This window comes from Ranitomeya imitator, chromosome 6 (genome assembly GCF_032444005.1).
Source record: "Ranitomeya imitator isolate aRanImi1 chromosome 6, aRanImi1.pri, whole genome shotgun sequence".
Taxonomy (NCBI): Eukaryota; Metazoa; Chordata; class Amphibia; order Anura; family Dendrobatidae; genus Ranitomeya; species Ranitomeya imitator.
In genome coordinates this window covers 105221478-105248962 of record NC_091287.1, presented here as the reverse complement: position 1 = coordinate 105248962, position 27485 = coordinate 105221478, and positions in this window count along the sequence as shown.

Here is a 27485-nt window from a genome sequence, read left to right as displayed (position 1 = left end):
CTTCATACACAAAATAATGTTTTGTTCTATGTAAACAAAACTGTAAAGGTTTTCACTTTTGAGATGATAACGCAATTTTAGTACTAGACTGGATCAAAGACCACCAATAATCAAGCTCAATGTAACGTTGGGGGACAAATGTAACGCTTATGAATGTGTACCTACTGCGCCAAGGGCCGGGCTTAACCTGGAGGGACATAACTACCTGGTTTTTGCAAGATCCTCTGGTGGTGAAGAAAGGCTTGGCCTCACGTAGTCACCGGGTACTGCTCCAAGGCAGTCCCCGGGAATGCAGCTGCTGACCGGAGAGTCAGAGGCACAGCAATGCGATACAGGAAGGCAAAGACAAAAACGTGGTCAGACAGTCTGAGGTCACAGCTGGCAGCAAATTTTCAGAATATGTAGCCGAGGTCAGGTGGGGAGAGTCCGATACGATGAGTACATGAGCCGTGTCAGTAATGGGAGAAACAAACAGACAATGCTCAAACAGGAATCTAGATGAACAAACAGACTATGAGTCAGTGTGGTGGGTGGAGCTACCTCATATAGAGCCTGCCTGGACAGTATAGGCCAGGGAACCTAATCTCTGCAGGAAATAACAAGGTTACATTTCTGTCAAGATGCAGCAGTGCTGCAAGAGGAAAAACACAGCGATCACGTGAAGACCATGGTGAGTAGAGCAGCACTAAGGAAGCATACAGGTTGCCGCCGTGACACCCAACTATGACTATTATGTGTGTCTATATAGTCTCTATTGGTATTGATAAGAGTCATATTTATAGAATATAACTAATGTCCGCATAAATACTTTTATAATATTGTAAATTTTGTTAGCATTACTTTAGTTATAAAATGCTCTAACATTGTCCCCAAAGATGTATTGTAGAAAAAATATATGTCTGAATACAAATTTTCTACATGTAACATATATATATATATATATATATATATTTACATACAGTGGAGAAAATAAGTATTTGATATGATGCCGCCTTTGCAAGTTTTCCCACCTACAAAGAATGGAAAGGTCTGCAATTTTTTATTGTAGGTACTAGGGTTGAGCGAAACGGATCAGTCATTTTCATAAATCGGCGACTTTTAGGCAAAGTCGGATTTCATGAAACCCGAACCGATCCTACAGTGGGATCGGCCATGCGGTACACAATCAGAGTGCCAAAGTCGCGTTTCATATGACGCTGTCACCGCCGTTTTTCATCCAATGAAGGAGGACGCAGAGTGTGGGCAGCGTGATGACATAGGTCTCGGTTCCCACCATCTTTGAGAAGGGCATGGCAGTGATTGGCTTGCTGTCTGTGGCATCACAGGGGATATAAAGGGGCGTGCACGCCGACCGCCATCTTACTTCTGCCAATCTGAGCATAGGGAGAGGTGTTGCTGCAGTTAGTCAGAAGCAGGGACAGAGTTAGGGAGGAAATATAAACCCCCAAACCGCTTGTGCTGGAGCGATTTTCACTGTCCCACACCACCTTTTTGTGCAGGGACAGTGGAGGTCGTATTTTAGTGCAGCAGCTGCATAGCTGTGTGCACGGTGCTGTGCAAACCAACTGCTTTTTTTAAAGCAAAATTCCTGTTGCTCCTTTCTGCACAGTTACCTATCTTGTTTATTTGTCCACATTTTTGTGTTAAGCAATCCTTTTTATTGCTGCCATACTTGTCCTGAGCTCATTGTAGGGAGCTTGTTATATATATATTTTTTAAAATAATAATTCCAGCCACTTTCTGGCACGTTCATAGTGTTGTGTTATACCACTGGGCCAGAGTTGTGGTTCTGTGTCTCCCCCCCAAAAAAAAAGGGAGATTAAAATTCACACACAGTGTATATTCTGCTGTACTGCTAGTGTGTCGTATATATCAGGCAGCCACTTTCTGGCATGTTCATAGTTTACTGTTATACCACTGGGCCAGAGTTGTGCTTCTGTGTTTCCCCCCAAAAAAAAGGGAGATTAAAATTCGCACACAGTGTATATTCTGCTGTACTGCTAGTGTGTCGTATATATCAGGCAGCCACTTTCTGCCACGTTCATAGTTTACTGTTATACCACTGGGCCAGAGTTGTGCTTCTGTGTGTCCCCCCCAAAAAAAAATGAGGAAGTCTGGTGGAAGAGGCCGTGGGCGGGGGTTGTCAGCTAGTACTGATGGTGGTGCTGCATCTGGTGGTAGTGGCAAAAGCACAGTAGCACCTAAGGCTGGAGGTGTTGAGCCTGCGTCATCGTCTGGCTACACAAGGCCTCGAAGGCTCCTTTACCTGGGAGTAGGAACACAGCTTTTAAAGCCGGAGCAGCAGGAAAAAGTTTTGGCTTTCCTTGCTGACTCAGCCTCTAGCATTTTGGCCTCCTCTTCCCAAAGTTCAAAATGTCACAGCAGCCCGTCGTCAGTGGATGCTCCCGGTCAGGAACAAGACGTTTCCTTGTGTCCTTCTCCCAAACCAAAAGTGAAGGATGCGTCAGGCGACACAACAGGTTACTCCATGGAGCTCTTTACACATACCGTGCCTGGGTTAGAAAGGGAAATTGTACCCTGCCCATTACAAGAAGAATCGGACATGGAGTGCACTGATGCACAGCCACTGCTAGATTATGATGCTGTTCCATTGAGTCAGATCACTACATTGCCCTCGCAGTTTGCTGAGCCAGAATCTGACCCTGATGAGACTATGGTGCCCTGTCCCGAACGCTATAGCATCTTACACGGTGACACTGAGGAAGGTGCACATGACATTGAGGAGGAGGTGATAGATGACCCAGTTGTTGACCCAGATTGGCAGCCATTGGGGGAAGAGGGTGGCGCTGCCACTGGCTCAGAAGCGGAGGAGGGTTATCCACAGCAGCACCAATCTACATCGCAACAGCTGTCATCTGGCAGGCGCGTATCAGGCAAAAAACGTTTGACAAAACCAGTTTTAGGACAGTGTGGCCATCCTGTGAAAGTTGCACAGCGTGCAATGCCTGAAAAGGAATTCCGTAGTAGGAAGAGTGCAGTGTGGCATTTTTTTTACCAAGATCCCAATGATCAGTCAAAAGTGATCTGTAAAAAATGCTCAAATACCTTTAGCAGAGGGAAGATTCTTAACAATTTAAATACAACGTGCATGCGTAGACATTTAAACAGCATGCACTTGCAAGCCTGGACTAACTACCTAACGTCCCGTACCGTTGGTGCACCAGGTCTGAATGAAGGTAGTCAGCACTGCAACATTGCTTCCCTCACTGTAATCTCACCGGTTAGGACACCAGCAGCAAATGTGGAGGGATCGTCGCTAGGCCAAAGCAGTCAGGGAGTCAGAAGGTTATTGGTAGAAAGCACTGTATGTAGGCCAACATCACCAACTCACTCTCAATCTGCCATGTCCACAACCACCACCACTGCTAGTTCCACCATAGGCAGCTCTCCAGTCCAGCTCACCCTAGAAGAGACTCTTGTTAGGAAACGAAAGTACTCATCCTGTCATCCGCGTACAAAGGGTTTGAACGCCCACATTGCCAGACATATCTTGTTAGAGATGATGCCCTACCGGTTGGTTGAAAGCAAAGCTTTCAAAGCACTGATGGCCTACGCAGTACCACGCTATGACCTACCCAGTCGCCACTTCTTTGCGAGAAAAGCCATCCCAGCCCTCCACCAGCATGTCAAAGACCGCATTGTCCATGCACTGAGGCAGTCTGTCAGTGGGAAGGTGCACCTCACATCAGATGCATGGACCAGTAGGCATGGCCAGGGACGTTACGTGTCCATCACGGTGCACTGGGTTAATGTCGTGGATGCAGGGTCCACAGGTGACAGCAATAGTCAGTTCTGCCTAGCCCACGATCTAGGAAACAGTTGGCTGTAGACGTTCGCCACCCCACCTCCTCCTCCTCCTCCTCCAGAAGCGAAATCTCATCCGCAGAGCGCTGTCGCACGACCACTCCATCCGCAGCTGCCAGTGTTGCACATGAGGTGTCCCATTACGGAACAGCTAGTGGGAAGCGTCAGCAGGCCGTGTTTGAAATGAAGTGTTTGGGCGACAACAGACACACCGCGGAAGTTCTGGCCGAGTTCTTGCAGCAAGAAACTCAGTCATGGCTGGGCAGTGTACATCTTGAGGCAGGCAAGGTAGTCAGTGATAATGGACTGGGAGGCAGATGCTTGTTAATAAAGAGTGAAACAAACACCTGACCCAAGACAAACCCATTACCAGAGGAAAAAGACCAGCAGCAGAACTCCACAAGAAAATGGTGGATAGTAACAAACTAAACAGATTCTAGCAGTACCTCCCCTTTAACGAGAATCCCCTGGATCCTCTAGACCGGGCCTTATTCAGAAATCTCCTGTGAAAAGCCTTAATTAACCTTGAGTCTGAGATGTCCACAGCTTTCACCCAGGAATTGTCCTCAGGAGTGAAACCCTTCCATGACACAAGATACTGTAACCCTCCTCTATGCCAACTGGAATCAAGAATGCATGAAATCTCAAACTCGCAGTCCTCATCAATTGGAGGAGCAGACGGAATAGCCACCTTATCTGGCGTGTTAACCTTCAGCAAAGATGCATGAAAAACTGAATTAATTTTTCCCGGACGAAGGAATATCTAATCTCACCACTGCCGAATTGACAATGTGAACCACTTTGAAATGTCCTACAAACTTCGGCCCCAACTTTTTAGAAGGGATCTTCAAGCGCAGATTCCTAGAGGACAACCAAACCATGTCCCCAACAACAAACCTCGCCTCCCTTCTACTCTTGTCAAAAAATTTCTTAGACCTCCTATTAGCCTGTTTAAGATTATGGTGCACACTTGTCCAAACCCTTTCCAAATTTCCAGAAAACCTCTCCTCCTCAGGCACCACCGCCCCAATCCTAGAAAAAGGACGTATAATTATTGAGAGCAAACTCAGCTAATGGTAGATATTCCGATCACATCTCCTGATTGTCCGCTACAAAACATCTCAAAAACTGCTCAACATCCTGGTTCTTCCTCTCGGTCTGTCCATTGGACTGCGGATGATAGCCTGACGAAAATGACAAATTAAACTTAAGTCTGTCACCATGGAGTCTGACAATCTCTTTCACAAATGCCCTGGCAAGTGTCTTAGCGCAGAGTAATTTATTGAACGGGACCAGATGATACATCTTACTAAACCGGTCCACAACGACCCAGATAACAGAAAAGCCCTCAGAAACCGGCAGGTCGGTGATAACATCCATTGCAAGATGGATGAGAACTAGGAACCTCTAACATGGAGAACTAGGAACCTCTAACGGGCAAAACAGCCCTGCTGCCGGAGCATGAGAAGCCTTAGACCTAGCGCACACGGTACACTGATGCACCCACTTGACAATTTCTCTTAGCCACCCCGGCCACCAGAAACTCCGACTGATCAACTTTCTTGTTTCAGCAATCCCTGGATGACCAGCCAAACCAGACTCATGACATTCCGTACACAAAGCTCTCCTCAGGGCTTTAGGCACAAATAATTTCCCATACGGAGTGTTAGTTGGTGCCTCATCCTGGGCTTTAAGAATGCTATTTTCCAACTCAGAACCTAATGCTGCCACGACCGCTCCTCTCTGCAGAATAGATTCTTCCTTTTCAGTATTAACCGCTGGGGAGAAACTTTGAGACAAAGCATCAACTTTAACATTTTTTGTCCCAGGTATATATGTCACAGAGAAATGGAACCGGGCAAAAAACAATGCCCACCTAGCTTGACGGGCATTCAAACATTTAGCAGCATCCAGACAGATTAGGTTCTTATGATCACTAAAGACTTGTATAGGATGTCTAGCACCCTCCAAAAAATGTCACCAATGCTCAAACGCAAGCTTAATAGCAAGCAATTCTTGATTCCCAACATCGTAGTTGAGCTCCGCCTCTGAAAAATTTTTAGAAAAGAAAGCACAGGGATGCACCCCATTCTCCCCCTCCTGGGACAGAACAGCCCCCAATCCTACTGATGAGGCGTCCACCTCTACCAGAAAGGGCTTAGTCTCATCTGTCTGGATCAAAACAGGAGCAGAGCTAAACCTCTCCTTGAGATGCTCAAAAGCCTTAACAGCCTCCGGGGACCATTGGACAGTATTGGAACCCTTCTTAGTAAGATCAGTAAGGGGTTTTGCAATAACAGAAAAATTCTTTATGAATTTTCTATAATAATTAGCAAACCCAAAAAAACTTCTGAATCGACTTCAAACATTCAGGTCTAGGCCACTTCAATACCGCCTGAACCTTCACCGGGTCCATCTCAAAACCATCACTGGAAACAAAGTACCCCAGAAAACTAATTTTCTGTACCACAAATTTACATTTCTCCAGTTTAGCAAAGAGTGTGTTTTCTCTCAGAATCTGTAGAAGCTCACGGACTCTCTGCCAATGTGACTCCAGATCGGGCAAATAGATCAAAATATCATCCAAATAAACAATCACACTCCTACCAATCAATGGCCTCAGGATGTCTTTAATGACATTTTGAAAGAACGCCGGAGCATTTGTAAGGCCGAAAGGCATAACTAGACGCTAAAAATTACCTTCCGGTGTATTAAAGGCTGTCTTCCATTCATCGCCTTCTTTAACCAGCAGCAAATTATATGCCCCACGGAGATCGATCTTAGAGAACCAATTGGCTCCAACTAATTGGTTAAACAAATCCGGAATTAGCAGCAAGGGGTAAGGATTGCGCACAGTGATCTTATTAATCTCCCTCAAATTCAGACATGGCCTAAGATCCCATCTTTTTGACAAAAAAGAACCCCACTGCCACAGTGGACTTAGAGGGTCTTATATGACCTGCAGCAAGACTAGTCTGCAGGTATTCCCATAAGGCCTCCCTCTCGGGAATCGTCAGATTAAATAAATGACTCTTAGGGAGAGTAGCACCAGGGACAAACTCAATAGCGCAATCATAATCTCTATGAGGTGGAAGAGCTTGTGACTCCACTTCTGAAAAGACTTTCCAGAATTCCTGAATGGCTTCAGGTAGCTCTTTTTTCACAACAGCAGCAATGTGTACATCACAACATTTCCCATAACACTCCTGACTCCAGGATGTTATCGTACTTGACGACCAGTTCTGTACAGGATTGTGCATTTTTAACCAGGGTAACCCCAGGACAACTGGAAAAGGCAATTTATCAAGTACAAACAAATCTAAAGATTCCTGGTGTTTCATATTCACAGTGAGTGGAAACCTGGTGACCTTTCGAGAAATGCACCCATGCTCTAGAGGAATGTCATCAATCGCCACTACAGGAAAAGGGCATGATAAAGGTACAGAATCAATCTTATACTTGTCTAGAAATTGTTGATCAATCAAACTAAGTGCAGAACCACAGCCCACCATCACTTGAAAATCAATCGAATGACCACGACAGGTAACACTACCAGAAAAAGAAAGTCCTGCTGACCGTAAAAAATGCAATGCGAAAGGGAGGGTTATTCTGATTGACCTTTTTTTTCTCTTTTCCGTGTCTATGCATCCTTCCCATTGCTTAATAAAATGGTCAGCCTTACCACAATAAAGACATAGCCCCTCTGAGAATCTTCTCTGCCTTTCCTGGGAATGAGAGGACATCGCCCCAATTTGCATCGGCTCCCCACAGTCAACGGGGCTCTCCTGCAAAATTGAAACCTTCTCCTCATTCTGTCTACTTTTTAATCTTCTATCCACCTGGATAGCTAATTGCATAGCAGCCTCAAGCGTAGCAGGTGCAGGATATGCAATGAGCAAATCTTTAACCCTGTCATTCAAACCTGCTAAAAACTGACTCTTGAGTGCTGGATCATTCCAGCTGACCTCTGCAGACAATCGTCTGAACAGGGTACAATATCTCTGTGTCGCCAGAACCCTGTTTCAGGAGGTTTTTTTTTTTAAAACTTCTTTCAGCAGGACAAACTGTTACAGATCTGCAACACAGAACTAAGATAGAAGGGGGTAAACTGACCCTGCACTGTGACTAAGCTGAAACCCTATGATGGAGTGGGTGACCCATTCCTTGCAAATAGACCCACCGATGATCCTAGGTTAATCTCAAGCAAAGACCTATAGATAAGGGGAAGGGGTACCCTAAAAGAACTAAGGACTGGGTAAAAAAAGGGTCACCTCCTAGTAGAAAACACAGAAAAGGCTACAGAAACCAATAGAAAACAGAAACTAAGGCTAAAAGAACCAGAGGTACCAGTACTGCACAAAACACACACAGAACACTAAGCAAAGCACCAAGTTAGAGCTCAAGCAGATTAACACTTTTGTCCAGCAAGGACTGGGAGGCTGGTGCTGGTTAATAAAAAGTGACACAAACATCTGACCCAAGACTAACCCAGCACCAGAGGAATAAGACCAGCAGCCAGAACTCCACAAGAAATTGGCGGACAGTAACAAACTAAACAGATTCTAACACAAACTTTGCAGTGTTGAAGTTGACACAATTTTATTTGCTGGGAATAAAATTTTGGGGGAAAATTTGGTGAAGTCAACAAATTTTAATTTCAAAAGATTTGCCCATCTCTACTACTAAAACTGCATTCCACAGTAGCACTTTCACTTCTTCAGAGCCACAGGCTTCTCATCCTTTCTATTGTTTTCCTGACAAACTCCACTCTGAGATGTCAATATATGCTAAGTTTAGAATTCCCCTTACATTTCTGTGCACTTTTGGCTCCTGTATAGAACTTTGCCTAACTGATTTTTTATTCTGTCATCTACATCAGTGTAGGTGCATGTGTGTTTTCACATCATAATTAGCTGGTTTCTAGAAGAGCTCAACTTTCTTCGACTCCTTCAGTTAGGCCAGTTTAACATGATGCATGTTAAAAAAAAAAATCCAGGGAACTGGTCTATGCTTTTGTTAAACATTTAATTCATGGCTAAAATAAATAATAGTAAATGTTATTTCTAATGAATTATTTTTTTACATGATGCCAGATGTTCTTACTTTTTTGTTTTTCTCCTGTGCACTACTAGCAAAACGACGAGCAAAAGTGTAGCAATGTTTTGAACTTTTGACTTTCATGCTCTATATCTCATCATCCATTCTTGGCTTTTGAATGGATGGACAGACTTCATTTTGCATCCTTCCAACTGTCATGAAACTCATATGATGCAGTTTTGCAATTTTCTTGGCCAAGAGACCAGTAATGATGATGCTGTTTTACTTTTCTTGGGAAATCTTCTTCACCGCTGCTCCTCAATTCGAACCAGTGACCTTTCACTTGGGAATCAACCTAATAACACATTGAGCTTTTAGGTAATGTGAGAACGGGTTGTATTTTGTAGTATAAAAGAAGAAAACATTTTTGCACCATTAGTAGCAAAACAATAACAATGTAGTGACATGACACGAATCTACAAGAATCTACATAACTAATCATATGCTAAATAACTGCAAGTAAAATTTATGAGATAGCCAAGATGATTGTCTATAAAATGATGGTAGTCTCACATTAGAAGCAGTAGTGGATGGTGAGATATTGAGCATGAAAGTTAAAAGTTCAAAACATAGTTACCCTTTTGCACATCAGTATACCACTTTGGGTGAGATGAAGAATTCTATGTGTTCTATTGTGTTCAACTCTATCCATCCCCTCTACATATAGCGCATTGCTCCTCTTAGTAATCTGAACAAATACACACAATGCTGCTTCCTACTATGAGTTATGCACTGTAATGAAGAAAATGTTTTCCTGTTACATTATCCCTCAGAGAGGCAACTTTATGTTTGATAGAATCTAGACCAGAGCTTTGCTTGAAGAAGCCGGTTGCGAGATACCGCACTGAGCAGGATTGACCAGGATAACTTGAACTACAGCATGGTAGTTCCATAAGCAACTAAAGGGTCAATTGAGCATGGAGGACACCCTTTGTGGGGATATTTACAAAACAGGGCAGATTTGAAACTAATATTGTCTCAAATGAATAAATATTTGAGCATGATATTTTAAGAAAGGAAGGAGGAATTAAGCGAGCAAACTTGTAAATAATTTTAAAATGTAGCTTTTAATTAAGCCATATAAAAAGCTCTATTGAAGAACCAGTAGACTATTAGGAAGCACAAAAAAGGGAGGTCACAGACCTACGCTTTTCGACAGAGTGTCTGACCATGACTAAGACACTCTGTCGAAATGCGTAGGTCTGTGACCTCCTTTTTTGTACTATCTAATAGTTTACTTGTCCTTAAATAGAGCTTTTTATATGGCTTAATTAAAAGATAAGTTTTAAAAATATTTACATGTCTCCTCACCGAATTCCTCCTTCCGTTCTGATGTTAATGCTGCAGCTGCTCTGGCTTCATTTGTGCGAGGCACTCCATGCTCCACACTGTCAGGTGAGCTGATCAACCTTGGTGTTTTTTTCATTATATTGTCATAAGGCCACATTGTGATTTTGCAAATAACCCATTAAATGACACAAGAGCAAAGCAAAACTTTTCTTCTTAGGCAAGTAACAATAAGAATACTATTGTTAAGGTCCTGCAACATAAGGTACCAAGTTCTTCTGGAAAGGCTCCACAAAAATAAAAAGAGTGACACATTTTAATTTAAGTGTTATAACAATATCAACAACTCCAATGTTTACAAGAAGTACACTTTTCCAAGCTATATTTTGCTCTCATGTATAAAAACACTATGGTTTTGCTGGAAACACTCTGCTGTTCCTTTAACATCAGATTGCATTCTTCTGTGATAAAGCCTTGTAGCATTACGCTTCAAAGATGTTTTTAGACAGCTACAGCACATCTGTAATACATTAATTGAGCACAGACCAGAACGTTAAATGTAGGGATTACAATAAAAATGTATTTACTGCTTATATAAAATAGTAACTGCTCCTGAATTCTAATGTTAAATATTGATATAGTATACACCAAACTACCAAGCAGTCACCCTATAATATTATTTGAAAGCACAATTTAATATTTTATTCTTGTAGCATTTTTTAATCTGATTACAACGTGTGCAGCATTTTATTATTGTTTTGGCTCCATAAAACTCTAACCATTTTCTCTTGTGGATTATTGAAAACTATGCTGTTTTCCTCTTTCCTGTGTCATTTCAACAGATGATTAATTATTTGCATCAGTTGCCATAACAATTTATTTTTTAATAACAAAAAAAAAAATGTATTTAATTTGAAGCTCAGCCCATCAGGTGCCTGTACAATGTAGAACCTTGGCTCTCCAGAAAATTTAGTAGACCGATTTCCTTAATCACTCATTTTTCTAGTTTTGTTTCTTTACTTCATTTTTTCTTCATTTACTATTGAAAAAATGTGAAAAGGTCAAGGTTGTTTGACGTCAAAATATTTTACTCTTAAATGTTCATGTAAGTTGAAGAAATTGGAGCATAAAGAGAACATGTCACCAGGTTTTTGCTACCTCATTTGAGAGCAGCATAATTTAGGAAAAGAGACCATGATTCCAGCAATGTATTACTTAGTTTACTGGGTACAGTAGTTGTGACACAATCAGAGTGTTTAGATTTAGCAGAGCTCTGAAAGCTAACCCCGTCCACACCACAGCTTTCTGTGTACATTGTCTGTTCACACTAAGATAGATCAAAGGAGCGGGAGTGTTGGACCACTTGGCAAGAGAGAGCTAGTCTGGGTAGTGATAATCTACTGATTATAAAAAAATTATTGCACGAAAACAACAGCATGCAGACTAATAAGTGACATACCTGAGAAATCTGTCTTTCAGCCCCTACCTTATGTTGTTCTCAGATTATGAGGTAAAAAACCTGCTGACAGAGTCCCTATAAGCAGAAGGATACTGGTCTTGTACATAAAATGTACCATAATGAAATATTTGATTTAGCAAAAAGTATTTTGTGTGCATTTGTTTTTTTTTTATGGCTTAACTTCATGAAATAAAATGAAAATTCTATAAAAATCCATAATTTTAATCATTCTAACATCTAAACTCATCTTCCATCATGTTCAGCCTGGGCACCAAGTGAACTTCAGATGTCACAACATGCATCTTAACATCAATCTGCATGTCCCTGTGCCTAGTAGTGCTTCCGGTATCACGCAATGCTGGGACTAAAAGCGTGACGTAATATCATGGCACTCATTGACCAGGACTTAATCAGCACCATGATAATGCACACCATAATGTTTGTGGCCTCCTTGGTGCCAGAAGCTGAATTTTCATACAACAAATTGCAAAAAAAAATTGGATTCAAGTCAGGCAAAACTAAATTTTTTGTGAAACATAAGGCAAACTCAATTCACTTAAGGCCGGAGTCACACTTAACGTGTGAAAAATCGGTCCTATTTTCTCGGCCGAGAGTCGCACAAATGTGCTCTATATGGTCATCCATGTGTAATGCGTTTGCAATGCGATGATGCGATTTCCTCACATCTATGTATCCGTAGGACCTGCTGTTGTGAATTCTGTGGCTGAGTTCACTTCTGTGGTCACAAGTGGTATTGCAGTCTCTGGGCTTCCTCCCTCAGGTGTTTTGGTGAGCTCGTTGGCTGCCTTGCTATTTAGCTCCACCTGAGTCTGTCTTCCTTGCTCCTTGTCAATGTTCCAGTGTTGGATCTGAGCTACTGCATCTTTCCTTGGGCCTGCTGCTCTGCTAGATAAGTGCTTCTAGTTTGTTTTCTGTTTTTTCTGTCCAGCTTGCTATTAACTTTTGCTGGAAGCTCTGAGAAGCAAAGGGGTGCACCGCCGTGCTGTTAGTTCGGCACGGTGGGTCTTTTTGCCCCTTTGCGTGGTTTTCGTTTTAGGGTTTTTTGTAGACTGCATAGTTCTCTTTGCTATCCTCGCTCTGTCTAGAATATCGGGCCTCACTTTGCTGAATCTATTTCATTCCTACGTTTGTCTTTTCATCTTGCTAACAGTCATTATATGTGGGGGGCTGCCTATTCCTTTGGGGTATTTCTCTGAGGTAAGTCAGGCTTGTATTTCTATCTGCAGGCTAGTCAGCTCCTCAGGCAGTGTCGAGTTGCATAGGTAGTGTTAGGCGCAATCCACTGCTGCTTATAGTTGTGTGAGGATAGATCAGGTACTGCAGTCTACAGAGATTCCACGTCTCAGAGCTCGTCCTATTGTTTTTGGTTATTGCCAGATCTCTGTATGTGCGCTGATTACTGCACGCTGTGTTGCCTGATTGCCAGCCATAACAGTACAAGGAGCCACTCCAATGATTTCCAATAGAGGAAAAAAAAAAAAATCCTGACATCATTTTTTTTTCTTAGCTCTGTCTTCAGTCTTTTTTTTCCCCTAGACATTAGAGTGCTTCAGGACACAGCTGTGGACATGGATATTCAGGCTCTGTGCTCCTCAATGGATAATCTCGTTGTAAATGTACAAAAGATTCAAGATACTATTGATCAGAAATCGATGCTAGAACCAAGAATTCCGATTCCTGATTTGTTTTTTGGTGACAGAACTAAGTTCCTGAGCTTCAGAAATAATTGTAAGCTATTTTTGGCCTTGAAACCTCATTCTTCTGGTAATCCTATTCAACAGGTTTTGATTATTATTTCTTTTTTGCGCGGCGACCCACAGGACTGGGCGTTTTCTCTTGCACCAGGAGATTCTGCATTGAGTAATGTTGATGCATTTTTCCAGGCGCTGGGATTGCTTTACGATGAGCCTAATTCAGTGGATCAAGCTGAGAAAAATCTGCTGGCTTTATGCCAGGGTCAGGATGATGTAGAAGTATATTGTCAGAAATTTAGGAAATGGTCAGTACTCACTCTGTGGAATGAATCTGCACTAGCGGCTTTGTTCAGAAAGGGTCTCTCTGAAGCTCTTAAGGATGTAATGGTGGGATTTCCTATGCCTGCTGGTTTGAATGAGTCTATGTCCTTGGCCATTCAGATCAGTCGTCGCTTGCGCGAGCGTAAATCTGTGCACCATCTGGCGGTATTGTCTGAGAGTAAGCCTGAGCCTATGCAGTGCGACAGGACTATGACTAAAGTAGAACGGCACGAACACAGACGTCTGAACAGACTGTGTTTCTATTGTGGTGATTCTACTCATGCTATTTCTAATTGTCCTAAACGCACTAGGCGGTTCGATAGCTCTGCCGTTATTGGTACTGTACAGTCCAAATTCCTTTTGTCCATTACCTTAATGTGCTCTTTGTCATCATATTCTGTCATGGCGTTTGTGGATTCAGGCGCTGCCCTGAATCTGATGGATTTGGATTATGCTAAACGTTGTGGATTTTTCTTGGAGCCTTTGCGGTGTCCTATTCCGTTGAGAGGAATTGATGCTACACCTTTGGCCAAGAATAAGCCTCAGTACTGGGCCCAGCTGACCATGTGCATGGCTCCTGCACATCAGGAAGTTATTCGCTTTCTGGTACTGCATAATTTGCATGATGTGGTCGTGTTGGGGTTGCCATGGCTACAAACCCATAATCCAGTATTGGATTGGAACTCTATGTCGGTAACCAGCTGGGGTTGTCAGGGAGTACATGGTGATGTTCCATTTTTGTCTATTTCGTCATCCATTCCTTCTGACATCCCAGAGTTCTTGTCGGACTTTCAGGATGTATTTGAAGAGTCCAAGTCTGATGCCCTACCTCCGCATAGGAATTGTGATTGTGCTATCGATTTGATTCCTGGTAGTAAATTCCCTAAGGGTCGTTTATTTAATTTGTCCGTACCTGAACACACCGCTATGCGCAGTTATGTGAAGGAGTCCCTGGAGAAGGGACATATTCGCCCATCGTCGTCACCATTGGGAGCAGGGTTCTTTTTTGTAGCCAAGAAGGATGGTTCGCTAAGACCGTGTATTGATTACCGCCTTCTTAATAAGATCACTGTTAAGTTTCAGTATCCCTTGCCATTGATATCTGACTTGTTTGCTCGGATTAAGGGGGCTAGTTGGTTTACTAAGATTGATCTTCGTGGTGCGTATAATCTGGTGAGAATCAGGCAAGGAGATGAATGGAAAACGGCATTTAATACGCCCGAGGGTCATTTTGAGTATCTGGTGATGCCGTTCGGACTTGCCAATGCTCCATCTGTTTTTCAGTCTTTTATGCATGACATTTTCCGTGAGTATCTGGATAAATTCTTGATTGTTTACTTGGATGACATTTTGATCTTCTCAGATGATTGGGAGTCTCATGTGAAGCAAGTCAGAATGGTTTTCCAGGTACTGCGTGCTAATTCCTTGTTCGTGAAGGGATCAAAGTGTCTCTTCGGTGTGCAGAAAGTTTCATTTTTGGGGTTCATCTTTTCCCCTTCTACTATCGAGATGGATCCGGTTAAGGTTCAGGCCATCCAGGATTGGACTCAGCCGACATCTCTGAAAAGTCTGCAGAAATTCCTGGGCTTTGCTAATTTTTATCGTCGCTTCATCTGTAATTTTTCTAGCATTGCCAGACCATTGACCGATTTGACCAAGAAGGGTGCTGATTTGGTTAATTGGTCTTCTGCTGCCGTGGAAGCTTTTCAGGAGTTGAAGCGTCGTTTTTGCTGTGCCCCTGTGTTGTGTCAACCTGATGTTTCTCTTCCGTTCCAGGTCGAGGTTGATGCTTCTGAGATTGGTGCAGGGGCGGTTTTGTCACAGAGAGGTTCTGGTTGCTCAGTGTTCAAACCATGTGCTATCTTTTCCAGGAAATTTTCTGCTGCTGAGAGTAATTATGATGTGGGCAACCGAGAGTTGCTGGCCATGAAGTGGGCATTCGAGGAGTGGCGTCATTGGCTTGAGGGTGCTAAGCATCGCGTGGTGGTTTTGACTGATCATAAGAACCTTACTTATCTTGAGTCTGCCAAGCGCTTGAATCCTAGACAGGCCCGTTGGTCGTTATTTTTTGCTCGTTTTGATTTTGTGATTTCATACCTTCCGGGCTCTAAAAATGTGAAGGCGGATGCTCTGTCTAGGAGTTTTGTGCCCGATTCTCCGGGGTTATCTGAGCCGGCGAGTATCCTCAAGGAAGGAGTCATTGTGTCTGCCATCTCCCCTGATTTGCGGAGAGTGTTGCAGAAATTTCAGGCTAATAAACCTGATCGTTGTCCGGCCGAGAAACTGTTCGTCCCTGATAGGTGGACTAGTAAAGTTATCTCTGAACTTCATTGTTCGGTGCTGGCCGGTCATCCAGGAATCTTTGGTACCAGGGAGTTGGTTGCTAGATCCTTCTGGTGGCCATCTCTGTCACGGGATGTGCGTGCTTTTGTGCAGTCCTGTGGAATTTGTGCTAGGGCTAAGCCCTGCTGTTCACGTGCCAGTGGGTTGCTTTTGCCCTTGCCGGTCCCGAAGAGGCCTTGGACACATATTTCGATGGATTTCATTTCTGACCTTCCCGTTTCTCAAAAAATGTCGGTCATTTGGGTGGTCTGTGATCGCTTTTCTAAAATGGTCCATCTGGTGCCCTTGGTTAAATTGCCTTCCTCCTCTGATTTGGTGCCTTTGTTCTTTCAGCATGTGGTTCGTTTACATGGCATTCCTGAGAATATTGTTTCTGACAGAGGTTCCCAGTTTGTCTCGAGGTTCTGGCGAGCCTTTTGTGGTAGGATGGGCATTGACCTATCTTTTTCCTCGGCCTTCCATCCTCAGACTAATGGCCAGACCGAACGAACCAATCAGACCTTGGAAACATATCTGAGATGTTTTGTTTCCGCTGACCAGGATGATTGGGTGTCATTTTTGCCGTTGGCTGAGTTCGCCCTTAATAATCGGGCCAGCTCGGCTACCTTGGTCTCTCCATTTTTCTGCAATTCTGGGTTCCATCCTCGTTTCTCTTCAGGACAGGTTGAGTCTTCGGACTGTCCTGGTGTGGATTCTGTGGTGGACAGGTTGCAGCTGATCTGGACTCAGGTAGTGGACAATTTGACCTTGTCCCAGGAGAAGGCTCAGCTTTTCGCTAATCGCAGACGCCGTGTGGGACCCCGACTTCGTGTTGGGGATCTGGTTTGGTTATCTTCTCGTCATATTCCTATGAAGGTTTCCTCTCCTAAATTTAAACCTCGTTTTATTGGTCCGTATAGGATTTCTGAGATTCTCAATCCGGTGTCTTTTCGTCTGACCCTCCCAGACTCCTTTTCCATACATAATGTATTCCATAGGTCGTTGTTGAGGAGATACGTGGCACCTATGGTTCCATCTGTGGAGCCTCCTGCCCCTGTTTTGGTGGAGGGGGAATTGGAGTATATTGTGGAGAAGATTTTGGATTCTCGTGTCTCTAGACGGAAACTCCAGTATCTGGTCAAATGGAAGGGTTATGCTCAGGAAGATAATTCCTGGGTTTTTGCCTCTGATGTCCATGCCCCAGATCTTGTTCGTGCCTTTCATGTGGCTCATCCTGGTCGGCCTGGGGGTTCTGGTGAGGGTTCGGTGACCCCTCCTCAAGGGGGGGGTACTGTTGTGAATTCTGTGGCTGAGTTCACTTCTGTGGTCACAAGTGGTATTGCAGTCTCTGGGCTTCCTCCCTCAGGTGTTTTGGTGAGCTCGTTGGCTGCCTTGCTATTTAGCTCCACCTGAGTCTGTCTTCCTTGCTCCTTGTCAATGTTCCAGTGTTGGATCTGAGCTACTGCATCTTTCCTTGGGCCTGCTGCTCTGCTAGATAAGTGCTTCTAGTTTGTTTTCTGTTTTTTCTGTCCAGCTTGCTATTAACTTTTGCTGGAAGCTCTGAGAAGCAAAAGGGTGCACCGCCGTGCTGTTAGTTCGGCACGGTGGGTCTTTTTGCCCCTTTGCGTGGTTTTCGTTTTAGGGTTTTTTGTAGACTGCATAGTTCTCTTTGCTATCCTCGCTCTGTCTAGAATATCGGGCCTCACTTTGCTGAATCTATTTCATTCCTACGTTTGTCTTTTCATCTTGCTAACAGTCATTATATGTGGGGGGCTGCCTATTCCTTTGGGGTATTTCTCTGAGGTAAGTCAGGCTTGTATTTCTATCTGCAGGCTAGTCAGCTCCTCAGGCAGTGTCGAGTTGCATAGGTAGTGTTAGGCGCAATCCACTGCTGCTTATAGTTGTGTGAGGATAGATCAGGTACTGCAGTCTACAGAGATTCCACGTCTCAGAGCTCGTCCTATTGTTTTTGGTTATTGCCAGATCTCTGTATGTGCGCTGATTACTGCACGCTGTGTTGCCTGATTGCCAGCCATAACAACCTGCGTATGGCTTTACATTTCTCACTGTTTTTTCCAATGAATTTAATGGCTCAATGGGCTGAAATTAAGAAAATGTGTGCATATTTGTCGCATGTCACACTGATGGTCCGCGTGATGTCCGATTTTTTTCTTGCACCCATAGACTTGCATTGGCGAGACTCAGGAGATATACACGTACAATCGCAGCATGCTGCGATTTCACTCGCATGCTGAATACGCCCGTGAGCAAAAACAGTGATGGGAGCTGCTCCATAGATTAACACTGGTCCGAGTGCTATGCAATGTTTTCTCAAGTACCACTTGTCGATATTCTATGCTAGTGTGACTCCGGCCTAATGGGTTTCCTCATTTCTAATACATACATTAATGATCATCTTCAATGTATACACTAAATGACAGAAGTATTGGAACACACCTCTTAGGCTAGTTTCACACTAGCGTTCGGCAGGACTGCAGACTTCCTCCATGAAGCCACGCCCACTGCCGCGCCTCTTCCTTCAGCTCCGTCTACATCTGCATTTGTCCTGCGTACCCTATCTTTAACATTGGGTATGCAGGCCATGCGAATGTATGCGGATGCCTCCACATGCATCATTTTGACGCTGCACTGACCTGCGTCAGACGCAACATGTTGGATTTTGTTGCTGTCGACGCAGCTTCAAAACAATGCCTCATTTTCTTCTGATCCCCTGCATTTACTCACATTTGAATTTTTGGTTCTTTCTCACTTTTCCAAACCTTTGATTTGGCACCTGGGAGGATTCTGCTCAGCTACATGGGAGGTCAACAGCACCACGCTGTGCACCGCATGGACAGAACCCTATTTGGTGCCATGACACAAGGAAAACTAGCACAGTGAAAGAGAACCAAATATGCTACAGCAGAGCAAAGTGAAGTTTCTGGAGTGGCCATCTCAGTCTCCTGACCTCATTATCATTGAGCCACTCAGAGGAGACCTCAAGCGTGCAGTTCATGCTAGACAGTCCAGGAATTTACTGGAACTGGAGGCTTTTTGCCAAGAACAGTGGGCAGTTTTACCAACTGAGAAAATAAAGAACCTCATCCACAACTACCACAAAAGACTTCAAGCTGTCATTGATGTTAGAGGGGGAAATATACTGTATTAAAAAATGGGGTATGTAAACTTTTGATCACAGTAATTTGGATGTTTTGGGTTGTCATTATGATTGAAAAAGAGAAAACACAGTAGTTTGACAATAAATGGCTTCACCCAACCACTAACCATGAGTGGAGAAAAGGTTTTGGTGTTATCATTCATATTTAGTGATGAGCGAATATACTCATTACTCGAGATTTCCTGAGCTTGCTCAGGTGTCTTCCGAGTATTTTTTAGTGCTCGGAGATTTAGTTTTCATTGCCGCAGCTGCATGATTTACATCTGTTAGCCAGCATAAGTACATGTGGGGGTTGCCTGGTTGCTAGGGAATCCCCATGTGTAATCAAGCTGGCTAAGAGATGTAAATCATTCAGCTGAGGTGAGGAAAACTAAATCTCCGAGCACTAAATAATACTCGGAGGACCCCCGAGCGTGCTCGGGAAATCTCGAGTAACGAGTATATTCGCTCATCACTATTCATATTCTCTGGAAAAAAGGCCAAGAAAGCAAAAATTCTGTCGGGGTATGTAATCTTTTGAGCACAACTGTAGTTAAGCATCTTAACCAAAGCAATTCATACAACAAAAAGCTACGAAAGGAGGTTGATAAGTGCTGAGGAGCATAATGCATAATTGTCACCTAACTGCAGAGTTCCAAACTTTCTCTGGTATTAACATCAGCACAAAAAACTGATCCACTAGAATCACATAGGTTTATGTCATATCCATAACTGGACACTTACTCCATTCTTCTCTGCCTTTAGCACCAGGTGCCACCATTTTCACACTGTGGGTTGGTGATGTAGGAGGTATAATTACAGGTATCACTGGGAGATGAAAGTGCTATTCATATGGGTGGGACTTGCTTTGCCACCCAGACAGAAAAAGTTGGTATGTGTTCTGTCTAGCTGCTCAGCATGAGTAATCATCTCCATTCTGTGGCCTATTTGGCAATACCACACCCTACTGAAACTCTGAGAAAATATTAGTTGGTAGTTGTCAGCTATTGCATGGTTTTCCTCTTGTGCTCTGATGCCATTCCTGTTTCTCTAATCCTGATTCTTACTTAGTTTGTGACCATTGTTATGTAGCTGATTGTTATTAAGTGACATAAATTCCTTTTTTTTTTTGCTATTTTCACAGCACAGCCCATGTGAATGCTGTCTACTTTATGCTGTGTTTGAACCAATGATATAGTCTAGCTGGCAATTGTCCTGCTGCATTTGAAATGCAATTGCAACTTTAGGTTTTCCTACCCCTTCAACCCCAAGCCTGTTTTTACCTTCATGACCAGGCCAAAATGTTATAATTCTGACCAGTGTCAATTTATGTGGTAATAAATCTCGAAGGCTTCAACAGATTCCACTGACTCTGAGACAGTTTTTGGTGATATATTGTACTTTATGATGGTGGTAAAAGTTCGGTAGAAAATTAAAAAAAGTAGCAATTTTCAATTTTTTTTATTTTTATGCCTTTAAATCAGAGAGTTATGTCACACAAAATATTTATTAAATAACATTTACGAGATAACCACTTTATATCAGCACAATTTTTGAAACATATTTTTTTTAGGAAGTTAAAAGTTGACAATCGATTACTCATTTTTACAACAAAATTTACAAAACCATTTTTTTAAGTAATGCATCACACTCGAGGGGTCTATAGGACAGAAAATGCCCCAAAGTGACGCCATTCTACAAACTGCACCCCTCAATGTGCTCCAAACCACATTCAAGAAGTTTATTAACCCTTCAGGTGCTTCATTTATGGACTGTGGAAGGAAAAAATGAACATTTAACTTTTTTCACAAAAAAAATTTAATTTAAAGACTCCAATTTTGTTTTATTTTCACAAAAGTAACAGAAGTAAATGGACCTCAAAATTTGTTGTGCAATTTCTCTTGAGAATGCTGATACCCCACATGTGAAGAAAAAATACTGTTTGGGGATAAAGCAGGGGCACTTGACTTCTTGAATGCAAAATTTGCTGGAATAAGTAGCGGATGCCATGTTGTGTTTGGAGATCCACTGATGTGCCTAAATTGTGGAAACCCTCAACAAGTGAACCAATTTTTTTTTTTTAAAACCCTCCCTGAATTTATTAAGAAGTGTGGTGAGTACCTTGAACCCACAGGTGATTCACAAAATTTTTTTAATGTTGAGTCATGAAAATGAAAAAAACTGCTTTTGTACATGAAAATGTTGCTTAAGACTCAATTTTTTTCATTTTCAGAAGAGTAACAGGAGTAAGCAGACTATAAAATTTGTTGTGCCATTTGTCCTGAGTACACAGATACCCCACTTGTGATGGAAAACTATTGTTTGGACACACAACAATTCCCCACAAGTTAACCCTTTTTAGAAAGTAGACCCCCCCTTGGAACTTATTTAGATGTTGAGTAAGAACATTGAAGCCCAAAATGCTGTACAGAAGTTTATAACGTTGAGTGGTCAAAGCAAAAAATCTAACTTTTCCAACAAAATTTTTTTTGTTTAGCCCATTTTTTTATTTTTACAAGGTAACAGGAGAAAGTGGATTCCAAAATGTGTTATTCCATCTGTCCTGAATAACCCTGTTAGTGGGGGAAATTACTGTTTAGGCACACGGCAGAGCTCGGAAGGAAAGGAGCACCATTTGCCTTTAGGAGGTCAAAATTGGCTGAAATTATTAGCGTATGCCATGTTGTGTTTGGAGAGCCGCTGATGTGCCGTAACAGTGGAATCCCCCCACAAGTGAACCTATTTTGGAAACTAAACCCCTCAAGGAATGTATCTAGATGTGTGGTGGGCATTTTGAACCACCAATTGCTTCACAGAATTTTATAATATAAAGTCATAAAAATGAAAAAAAATCATACTTTTCACACAATGAATATGCAGATACTCTATATGTAGGGGAAAACTACTGTTTTGGTGCAAGGCAGGGCTCAGAAAGGAATGAGTGACTTTTGAATGCTGACATTGATGGAATGGTGTGAAGGTGTCATGCCTAAACAGTGGGAACCACCCCATAGGAATTTATCTAGATGTGTGGTGAGAACCTTAAACCCACAGGTGCTTCACAGAATTTTACATTGATATATGAAAATGAGAAAAAAGAAATTCCCATAAAAATGTTGTTGTAGCCACCCAATTTTTTTTATTTTCACAAGGATAGCAGGAGAAATTGGACCACAAAATTTGTTGTGCAATTTCTTCAGTTTACACTGATACCCCATATGTGGTTGAAAACTACTTTTGAGGCACAGTGCAAAGCTCCAAAGGGAAGGAGGGCCATATGTGAGTTTCATGGTGCCATGTCACTTGGCAGAGCCCCAGAGGTGCCAGAACCCCCATAAGTGATTGCATTTTACAAACTAAACCTCTCAATTAGTGTTGAGCGATACCGTCCGATACTTGAAAGTATCGGTATCGGATAGTATCGTCCGATACCCGAAAAGTATCGGATATCGCCGATACCGATACCCGATACCAATACAAGTCAATGGGACACCAAGTATCGGAAGGTATCCTGATGGTTCCCAGGGTCTGAAGGAGAGGAAACTCTCCTTCAGGCCCTGGGATCCATATTAATGTGTAAAATAAAGAATTAAAATAAAAAATATTGATATAATTGCCTCTCCGGAGGCCCCTGGACATCACCGCTGGTAACCGGCAGGCTTCTTTGTTTAAAATGAGCGCGTTTAGGACCTGAGAATGACGTTGCGGCTTCTGATTGGTCGCGTGCAACTCATGTGACCGCCACGCGACCAATCAGAAGCTGCGACGTCATTCTCAGGTCATAAATTCCTAGAATGAGGAGTTTAGGGCCTGAGAATGACGTCGCGGCTTCTGTTTGGTCGCGTGGTGGTCACATGAGCGGCACGCGACCAATCAGAAGCCATGATGTCATGGAAGTCCCTAAACGCGCTCATTTTAAACAAAGAAGGCTGCCGGTCACCAGTGGTGATGTCCAGGGGCCTCCGGAGAGGTCAGTATATCAATATTTTTTTATTTTAATTCTTTATTTTACACATTAATATGGATCCGATACGATTCCCGATATCACAAAAATATCGGAACTCGGTATCGGAATTCCGATACCGCAAGTATCGGCCGATACCCAATACTTGCGGTATCGGAATGCTCAATACTACTCTCAATGAACTCCTCTAGGGGTGCAGTGATCATATTGACAACACAAGTGTGTCACAGAATTGTATAGTATTGGACAGTGAAGAAAAAATAATTACATTTTTACCACCACAAATTTATAGCTCAAGATATTACATTATTACATTTCCACTCTGGGAAATGGGTGAATATGGCACAAAAATGTGTCCCACAATTTTTGCTGAAAGTAGAAATACCCGATATGTAGCTGCACACAGTTCTGCTTAGTCATATGGCAAGACTCGGGAGGAATGGAGTGCTATTTGTCTTCTGGAAAACAGATTTTCCTAGAATAGTTTTGCTGACTCCAAGAGCCTATAAGTGCTAGAAGAGCAGAATCCCCTCAAGTGATCCCATTTTGGAAATTATACCCATTTGGGAATTTGTCCACAGGTGTAGTGACAATTTTGACTCCATGAGTGTTTTCCAGAACCAAGCAGTAGTGGATGTTGCTGAGTGAAAATTGAAAACTGCCATTGTAGTGCCCACTAAATTGTAGCCAGAGTAAGTTGTAGTGTCTAGTACGTTGTAGTGACCAGCACATGCTTCTGGAGGCATGTACCCATAAATTATGTGGGTTCTCATTGATACAGAAATGCCAAACATGTGGACGCTAAATGTGGCTAAGGAATACTGGGACTCAGAAAGAAAAGGAGCATCTGGATTTGGAAGCGCAGAATTTGCCGGATTTCTTTTGGGGGGCAAGGAGTATTTTCCAAAGCATTTGTGCTACCAGTAACATTGAAGCCCCCTATATTTCCATTAACAGATGATGGACCTGAGTGTGGACTTGCTTTTTGTTGGGATTTAGTCGAAGCTTTTATTGGGAACATTTTATATAACGTTGGGGATCACATTTGTCCTGTGCACTACGCTGATCACTTAAGGTACCGTCACACATAACGATATAGTTAACGATATCATTGCTTTTTGTGATGTAGCAACAATATCGTTACTGAAATCGTTTGCGTGACAGCGACCAACGATCAGGCCCCTGCTGGGAGATCGTTGGTCGCTGGGGAATGATCAGAACTTTATTTTGGTCGCTGATCTCCCGCTGACATCGCTGAATCAGCGTGTGTGATGCCGATTCAGCGATGTCTTCACTGGTAATCAGGGTAAATATCGGGTTACTAAGCGCAGGGCCGCGCTTAGTAACCCGATGTTTACCCTGGTTACCATTGTAAATGTAAAAAAAAAAAACACTACATACTTACATTCCGGTGTCTGGTCACGTCCCTCGCCTTCAGTTTCCCGCATTGTCTGTGAGCGCTGGCCGGCCATAAAGCAGAGCACAGCGGTGACGTCACCGCTCTGCTTTACGGCCTGCCGGCGTGCCGCTCACAGTCAGTGCGGGAAGCTGAAGGCGAGGGATGTGACCAGACACCGGAATGTAAGCATGTAGTGTTTTTTTTTACATTTACAATGGTAACCAGGGTAAACATCGGGTTACTAAGCGTGGCCCTGCGCTTAGTAACCTGATGTTTACCCTGGTTACCCGGGGACTTCGGCATCGTTGGTCGCTGGAGAGCTGTCTGTGTGACAGCTCTCCAGCGACCAAACAGCGATGCTGCAGCGATCAGCATCATTGTCTATATCGCTGCAGCGTCGCTTAATGTGACGGTGCCTTTACTTCAGGGTTTCCATCTAAATCTCCAAGTGACATGATACAAATGAAACACCCGAGGAATCCATTAACAATAAAGAGGCAGCAGAGATACTCTGTACTCTGTCTGGCCGCTTTTCAGCGTTGTCCTTCTATTCAGAAGTCCACAAAACTGTGGGTGACCACTTTTTTATGTATGCATAAAAAGACAGACATTGCCAGACGGTGTCTACAGTGCCTCCATCTGCCTCATCAAAGGGAATGTTGCAACAGGGGTTCCATCTGAATCATGAATTTCAGAGGTTTACATGGAAACCTCGATATAACACTCAATGTAGAAAGCAGCATAAATGTGAGCTGAACCTTACTGAGATCTTTGGGAGACAGAATGAAAAAATTTGTAGTAGGTCAAAAATTTATTCTATTTATTTTTTACGCCATTCCTCATGTATAAGTGATTAAATGACTTTATTCTTTGGTTCGGTGCGATAATAGCAATACCACATTTACATCTTTTTTTATGCTTGGCTGCTGTCACATACTAAAAGATGTATTTTATTGCTAATACAAGTTTTTACATCCCCATATTTTGATAGCTATACTTTTATGCATTTATTTGGAGAGAGAACTCTAGGTAAGCATGAAGAAGGCAACAGGTGAGGGTGCTCATACATTAACGAGTTGGTAGCAGTCTTATTGCAGATTGTACTCTTCCCTGAAGAGATTGGTTTTCAGGTTGTATTTGAAGGTTTGAAAGGTGGGAGAAAATAATCAATATGTGTACAAAGTATAGAGTGAAGGGGAAGTATCAGGAGATCAGGCTGCAATATATTGAGACTACAGGGTATGAGCAATATTATATGTCATTCATAGTATTTTGAACTGTGTTCTCTGGGTAATTGGAATACAATGAAAGGACTGTCAGAGTGAAGAAGTACAGGAATAATAAAGGAAGACTTGGATTATTCAGGTAAAAGAGTTGACGATGGATGAAAGGTGTGCAATGGTGTTACTTGGAAAGTCAAAAAGAAGGAAGGGTCAAATTTGAAAGATCACTAAAGATGGGTCGAATTTATTGAGTGGAGAATATGGATTTTTTTGTAATACATCCTATAAGAACTTAGTAAGATCACAGCCAGTTGTGGCTGCCATCTTATTGAGCATTAAAGAACCAGCAGAACGTTAAAAAAACTTCACCTCATTTCTTATCTCTCTGGCCACCCCCACTGCTCCTTGCCACCCCAATCTATAGTGAACTGAGGATTGGACAGCTGCTGCGAGCAGTGGGGATGGCTAGAAAGGTGAGTAGTGAGGTATGTTTTTACTTATTTTTAACCCTTTGCTAGTCGCTTTCCTCTCTTGCCACACTTGCTATTCTCTCCATGTACAGAAGAAGAGAGAGGAACGCGCTCACCGATCTGGTAAAATCCAATCCTTTATTCAAAGCATGGACAGACTTAGCAGGGAGGGGTGTGGGGGATGACGGACCAAGATCCGTGAGTGCGTTCCTCTCTCTTCTTCTGTTTATGGATATTTATCGTCTTGCTACTTTTGGATACTGCACCACTGAATTTGTCGGAAGGGACCAGCAGCATTGTTTGGCTATCTGATATGGCATTCTGAGTTGTTGCAGCTGTGCGGAGGTGTTTTTCTCTTTACCTTGCTATTCTCTGCCCACTCCTCAGTGCCTCAGTCACATCGCATCTCCAATCCAGTGTTCAGAAAATCCATAGAGTGAACACTGGACCAGAGATACAACATGACAGAAGTAAGGAGGTTTGTACAGTGGGCAGGGAGTACTGGGAATGGCCATAAAGTAGAGTGGTGAGATGAGTATGAGTATTTCAATTATTTTTTGCATCCTATGTTTATTGTGCTCTGGAGTCTGGAGAGCAACCACAAAGCATGATCCTGAAGTTACTGAACCGCCACACAACCTGCCCTACCCTCTCCTAGTGTTTCATCACCCATCCCTGCAGACTGTGAGCCCTCGCGGGCAGGGTCCTCCCTCCTTATGTACCCGTGTGCCTTATTTGCACATGTTTAATGTTTTTGTCTATATTTGCCCCGTATCCACATGTAAAGCGCCATGGAATTAAATGGTGCTATAAAAATGTATAATAATAATAAAAGCATACTGTGGGACATTCAATTCACAGAGAATAATTTCTCAGCAAATTGATTTTACGGTAAAATCTGCACAAAGAGACAAATTCAAAATTTCCTCAGATTGGCTCCTCTCGATAAGCACTAGCCTTTTTGTCAACTTAAAGTTGAGAAGATCGTGAGTTTGAGAAATGTTTTTGAGTTAGAAGTTGGAGAAGATGGTAGGAGCTTTAATGTGTGGTTTGCAAAATAGGGTGAAGTCAAAGATTATCACAAAGCATAAGACGTGTGAGACTGAGAAAAGTAGGTCTGGTGGTGAAAGGGGTTGTGCAAGATGTTGGAAAGATTAAACAAATCAGTTTTGTGTATATATATATATATATATATATATATATATATATATATATATATACATTAGTATTGTAGTAGGTTGACTCA